The 19942-nt window shown below is 46.6% G+C and overlaps 1 protein-coding gene across 3 annotated transcripts in view; it reads right to left on the bottom strand.

Moving 5' to 3' along the window:
- Positions 1-19942, bottom strand: part of ZNF536 (zinc finger protein 536) — a gene marked incomplete at its 3' end in the record, with an annotated part of 282752 nt that overhangs the window by 227436 nt on the left and 35374 nt on the right. For 2 of the 3 annotated variants that reach the window (XM_082605814.1, XM_082605812.1), the window contains exon 1: positions 2103-2410. Of the gene's footprint in view, positions 1-2102; positions 2411-19942 lie in introns of those variants that run through there. The other variant, XM_082605813.1, reaches the window with a different exon arrangement.

The following is a 19942-nucleotide window of genomic DNA, read 5'->3' as shown; positions in this document are numbered from 1 at the left end:
GAATGTTATCAATCACAAGCATGATTATAATGGGATTTAAGTGGAAGAAGCTAAGATTCAGGCCCTCATTCGGGCCAGGTTCTGTGACAGAGTCGGGGGGAGAAAGAAGTAAGAGGGTTGCATTTCAGCCAGGAGAAGGATGCAGTGTGTAGCCATCATCCACATATCTTTTCTTCCACAGCCAAAGATGTCCCAGGAAGCACCAGGAAACTCTGGAACTCCAACTGGAATTCCCCCACACTGCAAAAAAATCTGCTTATATTCCTATCACACTAGACCAGTGGTTCTCAAGCAGGGACAACTGTGCCTCCCAGGAGACATTTGGTAATTTCAGGAGACATTTTTGGTTGTCACAACGGGGGAACGGGGTTCATAACTGATACCCGATGGGCAGAGGCCAGGGATGCTGTAACCATCCTACCTTGCACAGGACGGCGCCACAGCAAAGAATTACCCAGCCCAGAATGTCAGCAGTGCCCGGCTGAGAAACCCTATCTCAGCTCCAGAGAAGGTGAGCCAAAGCTACAAGAAAAAAGGATGGGTCAAGAAGGAGTATTTCTGGGAAAGGGGTCTGAAGCTGCTCCCACTGGCTGTGCGGCCCGTCCTGCTCACCAGCAGACCGAGGCAGGTGGCAAGAGAGGAAGAAACAGGGGAGGGAAGAGAGGAGTCTTTGAGCCAAATTACTTGCTCTTTTGCCTTCTGATCTAAAACACACTTTCCTTATTACATGTCAGAAGGGACTGGAAATCCAGCCATTTTTTTCTTCAAGGCAAAACAACCCAGGCCCAACAAAAACACAATAATCTCTCTGGCCGATCTCTGGGACTGTCCAGCCTCTCCCTGACAAATCACAACAGTGCCTACAGCTGTCAAATTCACCCACCGAGCCCAATCAAATGCCCGGATTACTAAGGCAAAGAATTGTGAATTTCATTAAATATGTTAAAGGGGAAAAAATCAGCTTTGAAAAATAGTAATCCTGTCTTTCAACAAAAATATTATAGGAAGCTATGAATTTGGTAGATCCGAATAGGATGTTGGTACATGTTTTACTAAGGTAATATAATGGCACACTATTATTAGATCACATTAATCATTACTGTGCCAACGGCGCTGACAGCCCCACTGAAAAGGATTGAAAGGCCTGGTAATGGATATAAATTACCCATTGTGTGATAAAAGGATTTTTACTAAGAAGGTAAGAATAAAACAGCAAATTTCTAACATAACTGTTGTGTAAAAACCAAAATAAAAGTAATCCACGGTCAGTAATATCCACAAAATCAGAAGTAAGCACTTTTTCAACAAGATAAAGTCACAATAAAAATATATATTCAGTACAATGCAAAATTAATTTCTAAGTGCATAATTCCACTATCAATTTCCCTGGTTTATGTAGTGACCTCTGAGGCCCATGGTCAGGAGATGGTGGGTTTGGCTAATTAGATCTGAGGGTGAGTTTACAGAGATATCAGGAGCAGCCTCCGAGGAGGAGGCTGCAGACATCAAATACAAGCACTGCCCCTTCTTATTTTAAGTTTTTAGCTTCAGTGTGGGGAAAACACTCCATGACTGAGTTCATGATCTTGAGTCTGATTGAGGTGACAGGCACGGAGCCACTCGGAGACAGGTTTCCTCCAAGACTGGGCCAAGCCGCAGAACCACATGCTGAGTGGTGGGGAAACAGGCCCTGGGTGGTGCTTGGAGGGGCCGCCTGGCTTTGGGTAGCCGTCCCACCAGCTCACCAGCTCTCGTTCCCGCTGCCAGCCAGCAGACAGCGACCCTCCAGGATATCACACAAGACAGCGATAAGCCAACCTTGCAGGGCTTTGCCCCATCTCTGACCCCATTCTGAGAACTTCTGAGCACATGTTGATATCACATAGTTATCACACCCAGAAGACCTGGGGCCCATGCTGGATCCCAGAGACCTCTGAATCTGGAAGCTTCTCCAAAGCCCAGCCTCTGTCCAAAGAGGCAAGGGAGTAGCTGGGAGAACTCTTACCCAGCACAGGGACCCACAACCCAAAGAGGGCAGTCTGGCTCCCCGACAAGACACAGGCAGACACCACTTCAACAAACTACAAAACAATGTTCCTTACCAGGCGAGTCTGAAAGCAACGGAGCTCCCTTGTAGCTGGTGGATATTCTTAAAGCCGTGGTAGTCAGGAACTGCAAAGATAAGACCTGTTAGAAATTCTCAGTGTCGGACACATCGACTCCAATAAGACAGGTAAACAGCATTCAGCCAAGGTAACAATTTGCTGGGCTAGTTGAGAGAGTCTAAAAACATTTAATAGCCCCCACTGCCCCAATTCATTGAGCAATTTTCAAAGTGGGAACTATGTGACCTTTGCTGCAATAAACCAAATTTGCTCAGCTTCTTCTTTTTTTTTTTTTTTGCGGTACACGGGCCTCTCACTGTTGTGGCCTCTCCAGTTGTGGAGCACTGGCTCCGGACACGCAGGCTCAGCGGCCATGGCTCACGGGCCCAGCCGCTCCGCGGCATGTGGGATCTTCCCGGACCGGGGCACGAACCCGTGTTCTCTGCATCGGCAGGCGGACTCTCAACCACTGCGCCACCAGGGAAGCCCTTTTTAAAAATTTTTTTACATAGTCTAATTCAACCTTTTATTTTTTTAACATCTTCATTGGAGTATAACTGCTTTACATTGTTGTGTTAGTTGCTGCTGTATAACAAAGTGAATCAGCTATATGTACACATATATCCCCATTTCTCCTCCCTCTTGCATCTCCCTCCCACCCTCCCTGTCCCACCCCTCTAGGTGGTCACAAAGCACTGAGCTGATCTCCCTGTGCTATGCAGCTGCTCAGCTTCTTTTAACGGGAAATTGTCACCTGCAAAAAGAGAAGGGGGTGGGGCATCTAACCACCTCTTCTCTAGGTGGGATGGAAGAAGAAATAAGAGCACATAAGTCCCCCCTCCTCTCTCTCTATCTCTCTTTCCCTCCCTCTCTCTCTGGAATTCTAAAAGTGAGGAACTGAGAAGGTCCTCAGGGGTTCTTTTTCGCTCCCTAATTTAAGGAGCCCCCTACAGTAGACCACACACAATTTCACCCAAATTTCAATTGGCTATGCCTGGTTCAGTGGCCAGAGCAGCTTTCAATGGGTCCAGACCAGGAATCTGCAACTGACCCAGGGGTCAGGAGTGTTGTCTGTCATCAAAGTCCTCTCTCTGAACCAAGATCAGAAAAGCAGCAGGATGAGATAAGGGCCCAGAGGGAAAGCCGAGATGCCCACCACAGTGGTTCTAGAGTGTCAGTTGGGGTGATTGAGGCCAAGCCTCAGTCTGAGATCTCCAGCTCGGAGCCAGTGCAGCGCAGAATCTAATTTGTTTTGCCATGTTACAGAAGGGACTTAATAGGGCAAGCAAACATTCCCTCTTGATAAATTGTACATTCTGATATTGTAGAAGCAGAATTCCGGTAGAGATTTAAGGATGTGTCTGCAAATGAACCAGAAGATGCATTCGGAGAGCACGTGGTGGCAGCCCCAGACCAAGGTATTTGAACATCAAACCACTGATTTCAACACTCCATCCAACTCCAAGACTGATTTCTGGCAACCAAAAAGGTGTTTGCTGAGTGCGTGCTGGAAGTGTTTTCTCAAAGTGTAACAGGGACACCGCTATTTGTAAACAAATTTCTACCTGCCTATCTTGAGACAGAAAGCAAAAGTCTACATCTCAACCATCTGCCACGAGGACAGAGATTACAAGTCTCTCTCCTCAATCAGATTATCTTCTGCATTTTGTTTTTTCTGTATCACTCAACACGAAAATCTAGGCAGTGTAAAACACGCGCTCGATGCTATGCTTTCCTAGGTTCTACCGCAGCTGAGAGGAACAGGCGTCCGGCACCCGACGTGGCTCTATGAAGATTTAATTTGCTCACAAGCCTCCTCACGCTTAGCAGGAGGTGGAGGACAGACTTAGATTTTATATCCAAGCTCATGGCTTGCAAAATTTGAGGACTATTCTCCAGGGGCTGTTCACTTAGAAGCCTTGTAAATTCCAGTGACAGGGAGAACACAGGGAGACTTCACTGGGCAAGTCTCACCCCTGCTTGTCCTCCGGCTTCACACCACTGATCAGACCTCCGGCTCCTGCAATCTGCCTGGGGTCCTCAATCACTCGAGGCCCCAGCACAGCCCTGAGGCTGTGTTGGAGCTGTGCTCTTGTAAGGGATCCCCCGAGTGCTTAGGGGGTTGCCCAAAGGTGGCGTCCTGCCCAGGAAGGTTTGCCTAACAAGCTTCCTGCTGGAATGGGAACCTCAGGAAGGGAAATCTAGTTCGTGCCAGTTGTGCCTTTGTGAGCCAGTCTAAACAGGAGGGGCTCCGGGTGTCTGATGTCACCGCAAGTCGGGCAAAGGGGACCACGTCAGACACTGATGTCCTTGATTCGGATGGGGAGGAAGGAAGGTGGCAGTGCAGTAACAGCCCTTCTGGTGCAAGCAAGTAACTCGCACTGAGGGAGATAAGGCAGTAACATAGCCAGAAGCAGGTCCCTGACTGGAGGCCTCCCCTCATCCCTGCCTTTCACGGGGACCCCACGGGGAGGCGCCAGGGCAGGGGCGCCACCCAGGAGGCACTGCCCAGAAGTCCAGTTTGGTGCAGGTACCACCGGATCAGAGGAGGGGCGGGAGGGGCCAGATCCCACAGGCAGCGAAAAGCACGGCATGAGCCAAGGGGGGTTGGGTAGCAACCACCTCACCAAAGAAAGGCCTGAAGTCCCACCCACTACATTGATAGCCCCTGCCTCCCCTTTAAAACGCAGGGAAGGCCCACACGCCGTCATTCTCAGCCACCAGCCCCAGGGAGCGAATGAGTTTAGGAGACCTGTTCCGTCAGTGGCTCAGATCTTCTGTGTGCCAAGCCCTGGGGTAGGCCAACGGCAAGCAGATCTGCCACGGGATCCAGAAATGGCCCACTGTGTGAAGAGTCTGGCAGGACAGGGAGCCTGCCAAGAGGGGGCCAACGGCGGGACACCCAGGAGGGAGGGAGGGCATGCGAGCTGAGCCCTTCAGCAGGTGCAGGCAGGGCCTCGAGGGAGACGGGGCTGGAGGTAAGGGGAAGGCAAAGGTTCAGAGATCCTGACGTGGGGCTCTAGCAAGGAGTGCAGGGTGGCTGCAACTTGGAGAGGCAGGAGAGAGAAAGTAGGGAGCACTGTGGGGGTGGGTCTGGGGAGGGAGGGATTGCTTATAGCCTGAGGCACTTCCAAGGCCCCTCTGAGGAAGGGGACGGGAGGAGAGGGGATGGAAAGCTCTGAAAGAGGGACTTTGAAGCGGGGTGGAGAGGACAGGAAGACACGGGGGACAGAGACAGAAAGAAGTGGGAGGTGGTCCAGGCACACAGTGGGCCCACACAGCGGCATCCCTGTGAATCCGCTGGGCCCCCACTAGGGGACAAGGCATGCCCCTCCCTCATGAGTTCTCCCGGGGGAGACAAGGCAGCTCTGAGCAGAGCCAGGGAAACCTCAGCATGGCAGGGGCCCAGCCTCCCATACTCAGGCACAAGGGCACTGAGGGAAGAGGCCGTTGGCGAGTCAGGGGATGAACAAAGATGCCACACACCCCCCATCGACAGTGCCTCTGTAATGAGCCCCGAGTTGACCACAAAAGATCCTTCCTCTAGGCAAACAGGTTGCCTTCCCATGGTCATCACACACCTGTCGCCCACCCTACACCGTGACAACTGGAAAGTCATACAAGTGACAACAAGAGTTACCATTTGCTGAGGGCTTGGTACAAAGCACCAGGCACCAGGCACCAAGCTGAGGGAAGTCCTTGGGTCACCCCACAGCACATGGGGAAAGGGCTATGTCCTTCTAGTCCCTAACTTCCGGCAGAGGGCTTGGAGCTCAGTAAATGTTGTGTGGAGGGGTGGAAGGGAGAGTGGGAGGGAGGGAAGGAAGTAAAGAGGGAAAGGAAGGATGGAGGGAGTAGGGGAAGATGGAAGGACATTGGATAGATGGGGGGATGGAGACGGACAGAGGAAGGAAAAGAAGGGAGAGAGGGAGGGAAGTAGCAGAGATGGAGGGAAGAAAAAGGAGCATGGAAGGGAAGAAGGCAGGGCTGGTTCACATCCCCCCTCCCCTGGTCCCCGTTCTGCACCAGAGGCTGCCCCTGCAGGAGATGGAGTATATTCCTAGAGAGACAGGATCACCCTCCGCAGGGGTCCCTTGGAGGCCCAGCAGCAGAAGCAGAGCTGTCTGCTGAGGAGTCTGGGCAGAGTCCGGGGCAGATGGGAGTGGAGATCAACTGCTTTCCTTCCAGACAAGAGTTAGGAAAGAAGGATTCAGACACAGAGACAGCAGAGCTCCCTCAGCCCTCGGTCTGGAGAAGGGCGCAGCTAACAGGAGGCAGGCCTGGAGCTGTCTGAACATTACACCCCAGCCGTCCAGGGCCAAGGCCTCTGAACCTGCTCTCCTGGGCAGCGGGCTCTCCTCCGTCTGGAGGGGCACACAGAGGGGCGCTCGAGCCTCTTCTCCAGGGGACACTACCTGGGGCGACATCACCCTTTCCGAGCGTCTGGGTGCCCCTCCCAGCTCAGTACTTAATATTCTCTCCAGACCCGCTACGGACAAGGACCCTGCCCCCAAAACGGTGGCTCCTCTGAATGGACTTGGAAGTTCCATTCCAAAGCACTCAGTGATTCTCGCTTTCCTTCTCCGAGACTCTGAGGGATGAACACAGCCCCAGTGACAGCCCTCACCACCCCCATAAGTTCCCAACAGGAGAGGCTTCCTGGTGAGGAAAGCTACCTGGGAAAAAGCCTCAGGGACTGAGTCCCTCATTCACCCCTCACCTGTCAAGTGCCCCCCGTGTCTCCTAACTTCTAGCTTCCGGGGACCCGGTGGTATGCAATATTTCTGCTTGTGCGAAACTTATGTCTTAGTGAGCTGTGACAAATAAAACTTAAATATAATGTTAGTGAATAAGTTCTAAGAAGAAAAAATAAAGCTGGGGAAATGACGGACAGTGACAGAGACTACCTTAGATAAGGTAATCAGAGGAGACCTCACTAAAAAAGTGACATTGAGGGCTTCCCTGGTGGCGCAGGGCCCGTGAGCCACAACTACTTAGCCTGCGCATCTGGAGCCTGTGCTCCGCAACAAGAGAGGCCGCGACAGTGAGAGGCCCGCGCACCGCGATGAAGAGTGGCCCCCGCTCGCCGCAACTAGAGAAAGCCCTCGCACAGAAACGAAGACCCAACACAGCCAAAAATAAATAAATAAATAACTTAAAAAAAAAAAAAGTGACACTGACAAGGGACCAGAAAGAAGTAAGGGAGTGAGCCCTGTGAACAGCTGAGGATGAATTTTACAAGCAGAGCAAACAGTGAATGCAAAGGCCATGGTGTAGGACGGAGCTGGTGTGTTGCCCATGGAGCCAGGGCATGGACAGTGAGCGGGAAAATGGGACAGGGTGGGCTATTTAGGATCCAAATACCTCAGCAGGCACGGTAAGAAATATGGATTTTATTCTGAGCCATTGGTGGGTTTTGAGCAAGGGAATAACACGATCTGATTTACATTGTGCAAGAATCACTCTGGCTGCTGTGGGGAGAACAGGCAAGAGGGGACCAGAGTGGAGGCACAGAGAGCCCTGGGGAGGCTGCTGCAGTTTGTCCAGGTGAGAGAGGAGGCGGACTTGACCTGGGCTGAGAGCCGCAGTGATGGGGAGAAGCAAGCAGATTCAGGATGCCTTTTGTGTGGAGCCAGTGAGACTTGCCAAGTAGGACGTCAGGTATAACGGGGGCCCAGAGTCACCCTGTGCGCATCCTGGCCCGCGACTCTGGTGGCACAGATCACCACTCCCAAATCAGCCCTTACCCAGGGCTCAGGTGCGGTAACCATATGTTTCTGATGCTTTGACATCTGGGGCCTTGATGACCCTGCAGGGACAGCCGCTCCTAGAACTAGCCAATTCCCAGAGATAGCAAATGACTCCCCTGGGAGCACATGTTTCATTTGCAAACGAACCAATCCAGAGCCCATGCCCCAACAACCTTCTGTATCAGGCTCTCACACACTGGACCACTGTCCCCCTGCCCTAGTTGCCCCAGGGTCAGGTACCAGACAACGGGAGCCAGCCCCTGAGCCCCGGAGCCTACTAAAATTATCGGACTAGCCAATCCTAAGTCTGCTTACCCTGCCTTGCCGTGCCTTTCTCTCAGAAACCGCATTTCCCCTCGCTCGTTCTTCTTCCTGACCAACCCTGGTGCTCCCCTGGGCAGCACTGCATGGCATGGCATGCCCCCTCCCCTTAAGAACTATGAGTAACAAAAGATCTTTTCAATGGCAATGTGTCCTGATCTGTCGGCCTCACCACACGCTTGCTCTCGGGGTCACCTTGGAGCCACTGCCCTCTTCTAACTTCTGCCAGAACAGGTGCTTGAGGAGCTGTTATTCAACAGCCACAAAGTGTCTCACAGCAGAGAAGGAACACTCGGAACTCAGCCAGCTCTTTCTTAAACCCCATCAGCCCACCCCATGGGGTCCCACAACGGACCCACCTCAGTCGGGCCTCCAAATACAGGGCTGACACCTGTGTGAGTGTGTGTGCATGTGTCTGTGTGTTTGTGCACGTACATTTGGGCTGGGGGTGGCAGTTGCCATCCTGATGCAGAGCCCAGCATCACAGGACACAACTGAAATATTCTAACACGGAGTGCGTTGGGCTGCCCAGACATGCTTCCAAAGGAAGCCTCTTCTTTCATTTTAAAACAAAGGTAACTTTGATGGAGAAGCTATTTGATACCTGTTCGATCTAAATGCTTTCAGGATACACAGACATCAGACGCTCACAGGAACCTGAGAGCCCGCGATATCAGCCCGGGCACTGGGATGATAAAAGAGGAGTGGAGAGGCTCTTCCCATCAGCTTGCGACCCGGTGCATGTATTTTTACATGCTTTAGCATGAAAAAAAAAGCCAAGATGCTCAGAGCCAATCAAATTACTTCCCTGTCTCTTTAATAAACAAATCCATGTGCACATTAACAGTGTTGAAAATTCAATTTAAACTCTTTGTCTGTTGCTGCTTACTCTAAAGATGGTCTTTCTTAAACAACAGAACACCAAGGAGTCGTTAGTGCTCTCTCTTCATTACTTCAAAAAACCAATCATTAGACACCAGAGTATATACGTAATTAGAAAATCACTTCCTTTGCAATCCAAGCTAAGTAGTTTACATACTGTAATTACAGGGACAAAATCAATTTTTAATCATTTCCCTGATTGGGCTCATCAGCTCTGTGGGAACATTGTAACCTGCTTGTTGTGCAAAAGCAACATCTGGGCTAAAACAATTACCCTTTGTTTGCTACAATATTCCTTAAATCTTTTTGCTTGCATAAAAAAATGAAAACATGAAGACAAGATATTTGGATGTCTTTTTGTCCTTGATCAACATATATCCGAAAGTTCTCCTCGTGACGTGAGTTTAATGTTCCCCGGAATTTACGGTTTAACAGTACACATCCAAGGAATGTATTTTTTCAGTGAGATAAAAGTATCTGATTGTTTTAAAGATCCATTCAGCTGCCTAATTGTTCCATAGCTAACACATGGTATTCAAACAACCCACACATTACAAAAGCTCATCTGGGTAATCATGGGCAACTATTATTGAGATGGTTTACACTTTTCTAATACAAATGAATGGATTTTATCAAAATTTAGAAAAAAACTAAAAAGCTGAGTATGTGTGAAAAATAGTTGGTATGAATTGGCAAGGCGAGGCTAAGCATTTTGTTCTCTTAATAGGAAATGACCTCATTTACACTGGAGTAATAATTAGTACTGCTTCACTGACAGTTAAGAAAAAAAACTTTCCCAGTATAATAAGGCAGCATCTCCTTTGTTAGGAGATCTACATTGATTATTAACCCTTGCCAAGAAATTCCAAGTTTAACTTTACGTTCCACTGGGCTCATGCTTGCTGGCAAAAGATAAAAATAGCTGTTTTGGAAACCATTGCCTCTCACCCAGATTTCCAAAGTTTCGCATCTAAGCTTTTAAGTGACAATCTGAAACACTTGGTGCCCCCTTTGAAGGGACATGGAAAGCCCCCACCACCTCACCCCGCAGCCCCAAGAGCCCCCGTCAGCCTCTGCACTCCCCCGGTGGCCCTGGTCCTCCCCGTGCTTTTGAAGTTTATTGGCTTTGATTTTTGCTTGCAAGTCCCCCAACCTACAATTAATTCATAGTCAAAACAGCCCTGAGAAGGAGAAAAGGAAAGAGGGAAAGTGAAGGGAAAAGGAAGAGATCCTTGCTGGTGATTCAGTCCAGGCTGATGGTGCAGGAAGGAGACAGGAGTGCATGAGCCCTTAAAGAAATACAGTCCAGGAAACGGCCGGAATACGTTCACACACACACACACACGCACCACTTCTGAAGGGATGTGTTCACTGACCTAACCATTCCTGAACTCGTAAGAGTGACAACTGACATGTATTGAGCACTTACCATGTGCCAGCCAGAGTCCCTCATGACAATATTGACCCTTCATGACAACCCAGTGAGGTGGGTACCATTATCATGTTCATTTACTGATGGGAAACTGAGGCACTAGGCACGAAGTAACTTGCCCAAGGTTAAGAGCTCATGACCGTGGGAGCCACTACGCCCCACTGTCTCCCAGCACCAGACAACATCTCTCTCCCGTGGCCTTGGAGAGCCCCGTCTCCAAAGCAGCCAAGCTTGCCTGGTGTCCACTAGTCAGAGACACTCCATGGCCCCACATGCCCTCAGGAGCATACCCACGCCTTGGCACCATTCTGCACATGGATTCCTACTCCTCACCCCAAGGTGGGAGATTCCGACCCAGGGCAAGGCAGAGAAGGAGAACCTGTCCTCTAGGCTAGTGTGCTTAGGCTAGGAGGCATAGACCAGATGCACACACTTCCCACAAGGCTCAAGACCTACGTCACTGGACATGGTGCCAAGCTGCCACGCTGGTGGAGTCCCAGAGCCTGAACCGGTGCAGGACGGCACCCCAGCTCTTCCTGGAGGCTGTTTTCTCTGAGAGCCAGTGCCTGACCCTCTCCCCTATGTCTTTGCCTAACTTGGCCCCAGTCTCATCCCATCCATGAGAAGGCAGATCCCACATCAGCTCAAGACTCTATAAGATGATTGGAACTGACATATATACACGAATATGTACAAAATAGATAACTAATAAGAACCTGCTGTATAAAAAATAAAATAAAATTCAAAATTTCAAAAAAAAAAAAAGATTCTACAGGATGGCAAATTTGAGACAACTGTGTCCCCCAGAGCGGGAGGTATGCAAAAGAAGAAAAGAAGTCCCCCAAATTGTTGGGGCTTCCCTGGTGGCACAGTGGTTGAGAGTCCACCTGCCGATGCAGGGGACACGGGTTCGTGCCCCAGTCCGGGAAGATCCCACATGCCACAGAGCGGCTGGGCCCGTGAGCCATGGCCGCTGGGCCTGCGCGTCCGGAGCCTGTGCTCCGCAACGGGAGAGGCCACAGCAGTGAGAGGCCCAAAAAAAAGTCCCCCAAATTGTAAATGCTTTCTGGTATATTGTATCACCATATGAATTAAAAATATTTATCCCTTTACAGAAGACATTTCATATCATCATCAGATCACAAGGTATCTATGAAGTAGCTTATCTTGAAGAAAAAATGTGAAAGAACTGAAAAGCACAAAGTGCCTGTTTTCTCTTTCCTCTATACTTTCTGCGAGTGATGTTGCTGTTCAGGTACTCTGTACTCTGCCTGGCAAATAATGCTTGAATATTAAGCCATCACAAAGAGCTGAGCTGTCCAGCTTGGCAGCTACTGACCACAAGCTCCTACCGAGCACGTGAAATGCGCCAGCCCAAAGTGAGGTGTGCTGTAAGCCTAAAATACACATCACGTTTGGAAAAATGTAAAATGTTTCATTTATATCTTTATACTTTTTACATGTTGAAATGATAATATTTTGGATACACTGAATTAAACAAAATTTAGCCTTAAAATCAATTTGCCCTGTTTCTTTCTACCATTTTTAATGTGGCTATTAGAAAACTTTTTTTGTTTTGTTTTGTTTCTATTTTATTTTATTTATTTTTTAATTGAAGTTTAGTTGATTTACAATGTTGTGTTAATTTCTGCTGTACAGCAAAGTGATTCAGTTATATATATATATATATATATATATATGTATATATACACATTCTTTTTTTATATTCTTTTCCCTTATAGAAAATATAAAGTTGTATACAGGTTCACATGTGTGGCTTGCATTATGTTTATATTGTACAGGGCCGATTTCAGCCTGAGCCAAAAATCAGGCCTTTTGACCGCCGAATTTAGCCATCATAAAAATTCACTTGTTTTCTGAAGCAGGGTTTTAGAGAAAATGTATCATCATCAATATCACTTGAAATGTTGGTTCCATAGATATTCTCTGAAATCAAAATCAAAGTTACACAAGTTCTACCTGAACCATTGTGGGATCTCCTTTACAGGTGTTGCCTTTTTCAGTTCATTTACTTTTAGTTTTATAAAACTGGTTATTCAAGTAATATGTGCTCACTTCTAGAAAATTTGGAACATTGAGATACTACAAAGAAAAAATAACATAATTCTATCAGCTGGTATGATTGTTGTCGATATGTTGGTATATTTCTTTCTATTCTTTTCTGTGCATGTCTGTGTGTGTCTGTGTGTGTGTGTATGTGTGTGTGTGAGTTCATGATCATAGTTGAAGACATACTGCATGTGCATCTTTGATTTCACGTGTCCTAAAACCTCAGGTCCCAAATGTAAGAAGACTCTGGCCCTATGAGAATATAGGCTACTGGCTGAGGTGGCTGAGTTCCCACAGGTGTTACAAAGGGAAAACATTAAGAGAAGAAGACAAGCCATAGACTGGGATAAAATCTCAGCTAAAAACATACCTGATAAAGGGCTGGTGTCCAAAATGTAAAAAAGAGGTCTTAAAACTCAACAATAAAGAACAAACGGTCCACTTAAAATGGGCAAAAAAATCTGGATGCCTCACCAAAGGAGATCTACAGATGCAAATAAGCAGGTAAGATGCTGGACATCATATGTCATCAAGGAGAAGCAAATTAAAACAATAATGAGATACCATCACTTATTAGAATGACTAAAATCCAAAACTATGACACCACCAAATGCAAAGCTATAGAACAGGAACTCTCATTCATTGCTAGTGAGAAGGCAAAATGGCACAACCACTTTGACAGTTTGGCAGTTTCTTACAAAGCTAAACGTACTCTTCCCATACAATCCAGCAGTCATGTTCCTTGGTATTTACCCAGAAGAGTTGAAAACACATCCACACAAAAACCAGCACACAGATGTTTATAACAGCTTTATTCATGATTGCCAAAATGCATAATCAACCAAGATGTCTCTCAATAAGAGAATGGACAATCTGTGGCACATCCAGACAATGGAATAGTACTCAGCCATAAAAAGAAATGAGCTATCAAGCCACAAAATGACATAGCAGAACCATAAAGACATATTACTAAGAGAAAGAAGCTAGTTTTAAAAGTATGATTCTGGGCTTCCCTGGTTGCGCAGCGGTTGAGAGTCTGCCTGCCGATGCAGGGGACACAGGTTCGTGCCCCGGTCCGGGAAGATCCCACATGCCACGGAGTGGCTGGGCCCGTGAGCCATGGCCGCTGAGCCTGCGCGTCCGGAGCCTGTGCTCCGCAACGGGAGAGGCCACAGCAGTGAGAGGCTCGCGTACAGCAAAAAAAAAAAAAAAAATGTATGATTCTTACTGTATGATTCCAACTCTACAGCTTTCTAGAAAAGACAAAACAAAGGAGACAGTAAAATGATCAGTAGTTGTCAGGGTTTGGGGGAGGGAGAGATGACCAGGTGAAGCACAGGGGATTTTAGGTCAGTGGAATTATTCTATATGAAACTCTAATAGTGGATGCATTTGTCTAAACCCATAGAATGTACAGCATGAAAAGTGATCCCTTAATGTAAACTATGGGCTTCAGTTGATAATAATACATCAGTGTTGGCTCATCCACTGTAACAAATGTACCACACTAACACAATAGGAGAAAACGTGGGGAGGGACTGTACTTTGCGCTCAATTTTCCTGTATACCTAAAACTAAGAAACAAAGTCTATTAATTTAAAACGGAAAAAAAGGGAAAAGAGAAAGAACAGCTTTGAGGAAGCATAGGCAACTGCTCTTTCCTGGCTGGAGGATTTCCATGTCTGCAAATCAGGAAACCTCTCCAGTGCTTAGAGATTTCAGATCCTTCAGAAGCCTTCTGGCCACCACTTCTCTGACGAGTTGATGTCCAAAACCTTCCCACAGAGGCTGCTCGGGCAGTCCTTGGAGAAGAGCGCTGGGCACTTGGCATTGTACTTCTGTGTGTACCACTTCTCGTGGTTTTCTTGTTGGCTCAACTCACAAGACGAACTGACTTGTGTCTCCAGAGCAGAGTAGGTCAGCCAGGCCTGCACCCCCTCTCAGAGCCCATCATCTGGACAGCAAGGGAAAGGAGCTGCCCGAACTATTTCCACTCCTCAGGCGGGGCAGCCCCCAAAGCCCCATCCTTGCTCCTTCATCTCCAAGACAGAAACTTGAATGAATGCCTCAGAAAGTACTGAAAAGGATGAGGAGTCAGACAGAGGTGCAGAGTGGGCATACGCCACCTCCCACCCGGGAACCAGCAGGAATGTGGAGAGTGCCTCGAAAATTCAACAGAACCGTGGTGTCATCTCCATTTCTCTATCTGGGCATAGGGTGCCATCAAAATGCTGCTGTTCCACTGAACTGTCACCTCTCAATCCATATTAAGTTTAGCTCCCGCTACTGGTTATTCTGGAGAAGGCCATGAAAATTCAAGGGCGGACCGATTTGGAGGCCACACCGATTTTGAGGCCACATAAAGTATTTCACACTGCTTTCCTGTGATTTTATAGTAACAAGAAGAATCAGTAACAAGAAGAAACAGTAACTGCCAAAGCCATGAGTCCCTCAAGTATTCTGCATGCTATAGCAAAAAACAAACAAACAAACAAAAAAAAGCAAAGGTGACAGATGACAAATAACAAGGAAAGTCTCCAGGAGTGTGACTCTGAGGGCACAGCCCACTGCAGGGGGACAGAGAGGCCCTGAGAAAATCTGGTCATTCTTAGCCTGTCCCACCAAGCAGCCAGTGAAAGGTCCCGTTGCCTGTCTCACGGTAAAGTTCCTATTCCAGAAAATTCAAACCTAACAATTCACAGAAAAGAAAAAAATGTCCTTTACTTCTCATCTTCCAAGCCTTTCCATTTTGGTAAAGATTGTATAAACATTCTTAGAAAGAGTATATTCTCTCTCCTCTGCCCACAGGTAACAAGGGATGGCAGATGTTTCAGAAACAGCACATTATAAAAAAAAAAAAAAATCCAATGTCACTAAAACCAGAATGGAAAATGTTTTATACATTAACAAACATTGTAATGAATTTGCACAAGCTTAACCGACTGTATACCCAGCATAATGAAATGGTCTCCATCTTTTCAAATAAAAAATTACGTATCTAGCACATAGCTTTAGAAAAGCATTGTTCTTTAAAAAAAAAAAAAACTGCATTTTTCCCAGCTACCATGTAATTTGTGAGATGCGTTTTTAAATGATCTGCAACAGCAGCGGCTTCATCAGTCAGATGATACCGATAGATAATTCACCAAACCGTCACATGATCTTCCATCACTCTAAAAGACGCGAATATATTGCCACAAGCTTTGGGAATAATGGGTGCACCTGTTTACGGTGTCACCTCTGTTTGCTAATTGTCTCCTTGAGCTACATTTTACTTCTAATGCATTTATTTTTGACAGGCAGTGTCTATTTAGAAATCACATTACTTCAAGTGCAATTGTTCTTTTGTCTATCAAGTAAATGAAGTGTTGTTATACAGATTTCAGGTTCTGATTAGTAAAGTATCAGAGCCCCAAAAAGGTCAATCAGTTATTTACCTGAGGTAATAGAAGGATGACAGACATCTTGAATATCCTCCGGCTCACGCTATAGGCCATTTTATTATAATTACTCAACTCAGTCTAACTTAAACATATATTCCTAGGGTTGGCAGCTTAAAAGGCACCCTGAGAGCACGTGCCCAGAGACTGGCATCAACGCAGAATGTAGGCATGTGGGTCTTGTGTTTGCACGCCAGGGTGTCGCCCATTCAAATATGCGGTCCCTGGAAATACCAACAATTGTGGCCAAACGATCGTGTGGGTAGGTACTTGTCCCCATCTGTTGGCTTGGATGAATTCTCCCATTAAAATAGATTTTTTTTTTTTTCGGTACGCGGGCCTCTCACTGTTGTGACCTCTCCCGTTGCGGAGCACAGGCTTCGGACACGCAGGCTCAGCAGCCATGGCTCACAGGCCCAGCCGCTCCACGGCATGTGGGATCTTCCCGGACCGGGGCACGAACCCGTGTCCCCTGCATCGGCAGGCGGACTCCCAACCACTGTGCCACCAGGGAAGCCCCTAAAATAGATATCTTTAAAATAATTTTTCAAATGATTTTACTCTTCAGGTCTGATTTGATGAGTGAATTCAGATCAATATGAAGGTAATTACAACCGAAACAAAAGACTGACAACAACTGTGGAAAGACAAACAGCTGTCTGTAGGAAAGCCAGAACCAACCGGACCAAGACTGCCTTCGACTTCCGCTCTAGAGCTAGTGGAGCCAGCTGCCTCCACCGATGGCCATGTGCAGGCCACGCCAACAGACCCCAAGCTGTGGCACCTCTCCATGTATGAGGAGAGGCTGGGGACTGACTTAAGCCAGAAACCAGATTCACACAGACATTAACATACACAGGTTAAATAACGAGAAGATGTTCAGTTTGAAGGAAAACATAACGTGAGCGCCAACTCACTACCTAGTGCTCAGATCCAAATGTCTAAATCTCAAGTACCCTCAAATTACTCCTACAGAGTGCCCCTCCACCTGACTTACCACCTCAAAGGCAACCCAAACCATGAATCATAGAGACAGCTCTATATTTAGGAGTCACTTGTCTCTTAAGTGGATCATCTACAATTTCTTTTTTATTCTTCCTGATCTCTCCATCCATGAATTGTAAGATTCTCCCTCCCTCCCCACTTGTGTCCTACCCATGCTCCACGGCTCACACTGCTCAATTATCCATGGTGCAGCATCTAGCCGAGCACCATCAAGCCTCGCACTGGGTCAGAACACCCAACACACCCCTCTCCGGACACCCACCTCGTTCAGACCTGTGCAAGGTGGCCACCCCAGGCAGGCAGTGGGCTTACAGAGAATTCCAGAGACCACCGCTACTCAACACACTTGCCAAAAGAAAGAGACATGAAAAGCCACGCTCGCCTTAAGTCACATTCTAAATTGGCTCCCTGGAGCATTCCCTACCTTGTTCACTAAAGACTGTGTGTGTTTCCTCAGTGTTTAGCATATGCTATGTAACCTGAGCAGGACTTGCATTGTATCACTAGTTGTTTTTCCAAAGTGTTTTCCCATCAGGACCATAATTATATGCAAACTACTTGACTTAGAACCATTTGCAAACATGCGTTAAATGTTCACTAGGATTATTCCACCACCTAAAAGCAAGAAAAGAGGAAGACACATGAATCCTTCCTTGGGGACCCCAAGGCCAGTGAGACAGGGGAAACCCTGACATGTAGAACCACAGACTATCCTTAAGTAGCAAAACCTCCACGACATTTTCTACAGGAGCGACGAGGAATGTCCTCTTCATTCTGCAATTTATTTCAACTCTAAGTACTCTAATCATGGGAAGTACTTTTTGCTTTTTAAACAGCCTGCTTGTTTTTACAGGTCAAGAGCATAAATAAAACAGTCAAGTTGGAAACTTGGAAAGCTCATTTGCAGGAGAAGGAAGTAGTTATAGATCGTCCATTTGTTCAGACACGAGGCAGCTCTCAGGAGGCAGCTCAGGCGCGTGTGAAAGCCAGACCCTAGCCAGCCAGCACTCACTGAGAGGGCCCAGAAGCATGCTGTCCTCTTATTTTGGGAGAATCACTCTTGGGAAAAGACTGGGGAGTTGTCGGAAACCCTCAGGGGCTATACTGTAAGGTTTTAATACAAATAAGCCTCCAAGCCAAGGATTAAAGAGTGGTGAGTGAGAGGTGGATGCCACCATGGGCTGCAGAGACAAGGCCAAGCTATGACTGGGTCGCCCTGAAATTGCAAGTATCCTGAAGTGCTGACTCTGACATTTACTCATGTCACCACTGGCTCGTGATGAATGAAATTAAGTGCCTACCAATTACAATACAGGATCCAGACACTAGTAGACCATGTCTCAATCACTGAGGATATCAAGAAAATAAGAGGCCTTGAAGCCAACATATTTAAGATGGTTAATATCTTTACCAAAAAATAAAGAAGAAGAAGAAAAAGAGGGATGGAGGGAGGGAGGGAGGGAGGGGAAAAAATCACTATCCATTTTTCCATATATCACATACTTGTGTCTATCGCCAAGAGCAGACATCATAACCAAATAAACTGTATTCATTTGCAGACCTCTCTCTGTCTCTCTCTCTCTCTCTCTCTCTCTCTCTCTCTCACACACACACACACACATACACACACACACAACTGCTGATAAGGCTGATGAAGGAAATGAGGCCATGAACACTCACTATCAACACCAAGGTCACTGGAACCTCTGAGAGATAGGACTAGAGTATGGGTCTATCAGAAGAAAAAATTACTGAGACAACTTCAAGAACTGGTGATAACTTCCTGTGTCTGAAGGAAGACAGTGTCACAGGATGTCTGGGGCTTTCCCCCAAGAAGACAGGACAGGGTGGGCCACGGCCCACCGAGGCTAATTCCTGAGAGTGGGCAGGTCCCAGCCTCCCACGATGCCAGGCAGAGGACACAAAGAAGGACACGGCTGGCAGCAGCTTAAGACCACAGTAAGCCACCAGACCACATTTTTATTGCTACCTTCACTTCTATTTTTTCTTTATTCTGCATGTGCTAGAAGAACCCCCACCCCCTCTTCTTTTTATCAAACATTCCTAATGTAGTGACAAAATGAGGAAGAATGAAAGATTATTATAAAACAGGACTTTTATGGCTAGCGTCTATGGAACAGTCACACTGTTACATATATTTTCTCTAAGTAATCAGGAATGTATTGGTATTTTGAAATTATGTATCTCTAATAACACAAAAGTACTTAAGAACAGAAATAGACAGTAATGGAAAATGCAGTCAACTGTTGACAACATATAGAATTTCTGAAAATAATTTGCAGAGAACAGCACAGCAGATGAGTCAAAATTTTCACAAAAATATTTCTTGCCTCTGATAGTCCAATGTAATTCATTTTCTATCTCTGTTCATTAATCATTGTTAAAATTAGTGATCCATTTCTTCCACTCTGCCATCTGCACTCAGCTTCGTAACAAACATGACACCTTCCTGCATAATAAAACCTGACAACTACTAGGATGCATTTCCAAATAGCTTTCTGCATATTTGCACCTCTATAACGGATTCCGTTGTCAGACAAAAGTGGATTATTTAACCAGAGTTCTTTCTTTATCAATTCAGAACACAGATGTGTGTGAATGTGTATGTGTGTGTTAAAATGTGATCAAGAAAAATCCGTTAATTTTAATTAAAATAAATTTGTCCTGTCTTAAGTAGAAAGTATTTTAAATCCAGGTTATGCCAGCCAATATCGCTCACCAGAAGCACAGCGGGGAGTATTATGCTTGATATATGAAGTTTACGTAAATAATTCGTGGCTTCACCTTGTAAACTTTTCTAATAAAAGTGATCTTGACATTCCAACCTCCTAAAAATTTTTTTTTCATTTTAATATCCGGCTTTATTTTGTTTTTTCAGTCTTTGATCACAGAATTTCAAATAAATATTTTTAGGGA

This window comes from Mesoplodon mirus, assembly GCF_964341445.2.
Source record: "Mesoplodon mirus genome assembly, chromosome: 19".
Taxonomy (NCBI): Eukaryota; Metazoa; Chordata; class Mammalia; order Artiodactyla; family Ziphiidae; genus Mesoplodon; species Mesoplodon mirus.
The sequence above is the reverse complement of the archived record's forward strand: the minus strand, read 5'-3'. Positions and strand labels throughout refer to the sequence as shown.